The sequence below is a fragment of the Rhinoraja longicauda genome, chromosome 34, assembly GCF_053455715.1.
Source record: "Rhinoraja longicauda isolate Sanriku21f chromosome 34, sRhiLon1.1, whole genome shotgun sequence".
NCBI classification, from domain to species: Eukaryota; Metazoa; Chordata; class Chondrichthyes; order Rajiformes; family Arhynchobatidae; genus Rhinoraja; species Rhinoraja longicauda.
Window position 1 is genome coordinate 4322929 of NC_135986.1, and position 5575 is coordinate 4328503.

Consider the following 5575-nt stretch of genomic DNA (forward strand, 5'->3'; position numbering starts at 1 on the left):
CGCCAGAGACACCGGTTCGATCCTGACCTCGGGCACTGTGTGTGTGTGTGTGTGTGTGTGTGTGTGTGTGTGTGTGTTTGAGAGAGTGTGTGCATAAGTGTGTGTGAGAATGTCTGTGTGAGTGAGTGAGTGAGTGTGTGTTAGTGAGTGTGTGTGTGTATTAGTGAGTGTGTGGGTGTGAGTTAGTGTGTGGGTGTTAGTGAGTGTGTGTGTTAGTGTGTGTGTGTGTGTGTGTGTGTGTGTGTGTGTGTGTGTGTGTGTGTGTGTGTGTGTGTGTGTGTGTGTGTGTGTGTGTGTGTGTGTGTGTGTGTGTGTGTGTGTGTGTGAGTTAATGAGTGTGTGTGTGTGTGTGTGTGTGTGTGAGTTAGTATGTGCGGGTATGTGTTAGTGAGTGTGTGTGTGTGTGTGTTAGTGAGTGTGTGTATTAGTGAGTGTGTGTGAGTGAGTTTGTGTGAGTGTGTGTGTGAGTGTGTGTGTGAGTTAGTGTGTGTGTGAGTGTGTGAGTGAGTGTCTGTGTGAATTAATGAGTGTGTGTACTCACACCTGTGAGTTAGTGTGTGTGTGTAAGATAGTGTAAGCTAGTGAGTGTGTGTGTTAGTGAGTGTGTGTGTGTAAGCTAGTGAGTGTGTGTTAGTGAGTGTGTGAGTATGTGCGTGTGTGAGTTTCAGTGAGTGTGTGTGTGTGTGTGTGTGTGTGTGTGTGTGTGTGTGTGTGTGTGTGTGTGTGTGTGTGTGTGTGTGTGTGTGTGTGTGTGTGTGTGTGTGTGTGTGAGCGGAGTTTGCACGTTCTCCCCCCGTGACCTGCGTGGGTTTTCTCCGGGCGCTCCGGTTTCCTCCCACACTCCAAAGACGTGCGGGCTTGTAGGTTCATCGGCCCCTGTGTAAATTGGCCCCTGGTGTGCAGGGATTGGATGAGACAGTGGGATAACACAGAACGGGCGATCGAATGGTCGGCGTGGACTCAGTCCGAGTTTGACTTTAGTCCATTGTCACGTGTACCGAGGTACAGTGAAAAGCTCTATGTGTTGCGCGCCAACCGGTCAGCGGAAAGACCACGCACGATTACAATCGAGCCGTCCACAGTGTACAGATACACGATGAGGGAATAACGTTCAGTGCGAGGTAAAGCCAGCAAAGTCCGATCAAGTCCGAGGGTCTCCAATGAGGTAGATAGTAGTTCAGCACCGCTCTCTGGTTGTGGTAGTGTAGCGACCATAGAGAATGGTCCAGGGTCGTCAAACCCTCGGATTGGCCAGCGAGGTCACGTGTGAACGCGACCATGGGGATTGGTCCAGGTAGCGACATCGCTGATTGGCCAGCGATGTCATGTGCGCGTTTGGCGCCCGAAATAGTTAGTTCGGCGAAGTCTTCGAAGAAGACAGTAAGTTTTTGATGGTTGTCCTTTACCTTGTTGTTTAACTCTGTATTCGAATATTGCGGCTGCAATAAACTTCTTCTACAACCAACAAGTTTCCGGACTCGCCATATTGGTGACCCCGACGTGATCTGGACGATCACCGACTATGCAGGGACCCGACGCCTCGTCGGCGATGGCCCGCGCCGGGCACACCGGAATCAAGCGCGGTAAGCGTTCACCTTCCGTGGTTTTGGACGCACGCACCGCAATCTTGGTCTATACACACCGAAGCTCAATTTCATGTAAAGAAGATATCGGACGACTCCACGAGGTATTACTACCTCGTCAGCGCTCTATCGCCGGACACAACCAAGCGCGTTGATGCGGTTCATCGTTAATCCACCTGCGGAAAGCAAGTACGAGGCCCTGAAGAAAGTATTACTGCGAATCTTCGGGGTTTAATAAGCAGGGTGGTGCGGCAAGACTTCTGCACCTACCGGATCTTGGAGACCGACTGCCTTCCGTCCTCATGTCCGAAATGATGATGCTAGCCGGTGAGCACACGGATTGCCCTATGTTCGAACAGGCATTCCGCGAGAAGCTTCCTGGAGGATGTCCGACTGCTTGCTCACGGATTGTTCTTTTAAGGACCCCGAAGCATATGCAGCGAAAGCGGACGCGCTCATAGCGGCAAAAAACAAGGCAAGCGGTTCGATCAACAAGGTCTCGACATCAGTGACCACGCCACAGCGACGGCAAGATGGCGCCACATCTCCCGCCAATTCTCCGAAAAGCCCGCCAAAAAGATCCGCACAAGCGCGGCTGGTGCTATTATCACCTACGATGGGGTAACGAATCCCGCAACTGCCGCTTGCCTTGTACCTTCGCGGGAAATGCCTCGGCCCGATCGTACATAGGGGCAGTTACGATTGGCCAGAACCGGCGCCTCTATGTCCATGATCGATTCACGGACACAGAATTTTTGGTGGACACGGGAGCCATCGTCAGCATAGTGCCGCCGACCGACCTCGAAACCAGATCGGGTAAGACAGGTCCCCACCCTCATCGCGGTTAATGGCAGCCCAACTTCGCACTTTCGGTACACGGAAGATGTCCCTTGTGTTCGGCCTCCGCACGTACGAATGGCCATTCATCACAGCCGACGTCAAACAAGCGATCCTGGGCGCAGATTTTCTCCTTGGGCTTTTTCACTGGTTCCTGATGTCCGCGGTAACGACCTCCGACCCTCCGCCGAAGATGAGCACGTCGCTCCGGCAATCGCCTCCTCGCCCAGCCCTACTGTCCAGGCCGTCGTCGCGGCCCCCGACTCGTATGCTGCGATTCTGGCAGAGTTCCCAGAGCTGCTCGTCCAACGTTTCGACACGTCTTCGGCCAAGCACGGCGTGGTCCATCACATCGCACCGAAGGCCCTCCCGTTTTCCGCTCGGGCCAGGAGACTTACCGCCAGACAAACTGGTGGTGGCAAGGGCGGAGTTCAGGAAGATGGAGGAAATGGGAATTGTCCGTCAGTCTGACAGCCCTTGGGCCTCGCCGTTACACATGGTCTCCAAGGCATCTGGGGGTGGAGACCATGTGGCGATTATCGGCGTCTCAATGCTGTCACCACGGCTGATCGCTACCCCATACCGCACCTACAGGACTTTTCATCTGGGCTGGAAGGAGCGGTGGTGTTCTCCAAAATCGATTTGGTGCGAGGATACCATCAGATTCCGGTGCGACCGGAGGACATACAGAAAACGGCAACCGATTACTCCGTTCGGGTTGTTTGAATGGTTGCGTATGCCTTTCGGTTTAAAGAACGCGGCACAGGCTTTCCAACGACTGATGGACCGCGTGGGCAGGGGTTTACCCTTTGTGTTTATTTATTTAGACGACATCCTGGTTGCCAGCCCCTCAGTGCAGGAACACCAGGCCCATTGCGGACCGTGTTCCAGCGGCTCCACATTATTCAACCCTCCAAATGTCAATTCGGCCTCCCTGCTCTTGATTTTCGAGGGCACAGAATTACCCCTGCCGGCGCCACCCCTTTGCCCGAGAAGGTGGAGGCTATCCGGGCTTTCCCCAGGCCTACCACAGTAAAAGGGCTGCAGGAGTTCGTAGGCATGGTTAATTTCTACCATCGGTTCGTTCCGGCAGCGGCGCGAGTCCTGCGCCCGCTTTTCCAATGCCTTGCAGGGAATCCGGTAGAGTTGTTGTGGTCCCCGACCGCAGAGTCGGCTTTTACAGCAGCTAAGGCAGCCTTGGCAGACGCCACCATGTTGGTCCACCCGAGCCCCTCCGCCCCCACGGCCCTGACGGTTGACGCCTCTGACGTGGCGGTGGGCGGGGTTCTGGAGCAGCAGGTCGGTGGCCGTTGGCAGCCTTTAGCGTTTTTCAGCCGGCAACTAAATTCGGCCGAGCTGAAGTATAGCGCATTTGACCGAGAGCTTCTAGCTCTCTATTTAGCTGTCCGTCATTTCAGGGACTTCCTCGAGGGCCGCCCATTTGTGGCATTTACGGACCACAAACCATTAACATTTGCTTTTTTGAAATTGTCTGACCCATGGTCGGCCCGCCAGCAGCGGCACCTGACTGCTATCTCAGAATTTACCACAGATGTCCGTCATATCGCGGGTAAGCTTAATGCCGTTGCTGACGCCCTGTCTAGACCTGCTTTTCCCCCTATTTCGGCGGTGGACTGCGAAGTGGATCCCAAGGAGCTTGCGGAGGCACAGCTTCTAGCAGATACCGTTTCGGCATACCGGTCCACCACTTCGGGATTGAAGTTGGCCCAGGTAGCTTGTGGGTCGGAAGGCACAAAGGTCTGGTGCGATGTTTCTCTTCCCCGTCCCAGGCCGGTAGTACCGCCCTCCCTTCAGCGCCGGGTTTTCGATGCCATTCATGGGCTGGCACACCCGTCCATCCGCTCCACCTCTGCCTTGGTAGCAGCGAGGTTTGTCTGGCATGGCCTACGGAAACAGGTAGCGGGTTGGGCACGTTCCTGCGTTCCCTGTCAGACCGCTAAAGTCCAGCGCCACGTCCAGCCCCCCGTACAGGATTTCGAGGTCCCAGCAGTTCGTTTTTTCCACATCCACGTGGATTTGGTCGGTCCTTTGCCTTCCTCCCGGGGCTACACCCACCTCCTCACGGTGGTGGATCGGTTCACCCGGTGGCCAGAGGCTTTCCCATTGTCTGATATTTCGTCAGCGTCTTGTGCTAGGACTTTGGCCCTTCATTGGGTAGCTGGTTTCGGGGTCCCGGCAGTTATTACCACTGACAGAGGGCCACAGTTCACTTCGTCCCTCTGGGCCGCGCTCGCAGAACTGTGCGGTTCCAAGTTACAACCCACTACTGCATACCACCCCCAGGCAAATGGACTCGTAGAAAGGTTCCACCGTCAACTTAAGGCGTCCCTCAGTGCAAGGCTTGAAGGCCCAGACTGGGTAGACCAACTCCCTTGGGTTCTTTTGGGCATCCGGACTGCTCCTAAGCCAGATCTCGGTGCGTCGTCCGCGGAGCTAGTATATGGCTCGACACTTCGAGTACCCGGAGATTTGTTTCCGGACCTTTCAGACCAGCTGCCTACAGTCCCATCGGTGTTAGCATCTCTCCGGGAACGGGTGGGCTCCCTGGCCCCAGTTCCGACTTCACGTCATGGGTGTCCCATGGTACATGAACCGCCTTCCCTGAAGGACTGTGAGTTTGTTTTTCTGCGTAAAGATGCCCATCGCGCCCCGTTGCAGAGGGTCTATCAAGGGCCGTTCCGGGTTTTGCGTAAGGGAACGGCTACCTTCACCTTAGACATGTGCGGCAAGAGTGAGCTCGTCTCGGTGTCCCGGCTCAAACCTGCCCATTTGGATCCGGATCAACCAGTCCTGGTCGGTCAAACCCCTAGGAGAGGCCGACCTCCGTTAGTTCCGCTCAGTCCAGGACCCCCCGTTCCGACAGTTCCTCCAGGACCCCCCGTTCCGACAGTTCCTCCAGGACCCCCCGTTCCGACAGTTCCTCCAGGACCCCCCGTTCCGGTAGTTCCTCCAGGACCTCCCGTTCCGACAGTTCCTCCAGGACCCCCCGTTCCGACAGTTCCTCCAGGACCCCCCGTTCCGGTAGTTCCTCCAGGACCTCCCGTTCCGGCTGTTCCGCCAAGTCCGGAACCCCCGGCTCCTGTGGTTCAGGCTGTCCCTCTCCGTACTCGTTATGGTCGCGAAATCCGGCTCCC

The 5575-nt window shown here is 55.7% G+C and overlaps 1 protein-coding gene across 1 annotated transcript in view; it reads right to left on the reverse strand.

Annotated features, from left to right (window-relative positions):
* LOC144609293 (uncharacterized) overlaps window positions 1–5575 on the reverse strand; it is a 77661-nt gene that overhangs the window by 39459 nt on the left and 32627 nt on the right. The gene's annotated exons all lie outside the window — the stretch shown is intronic.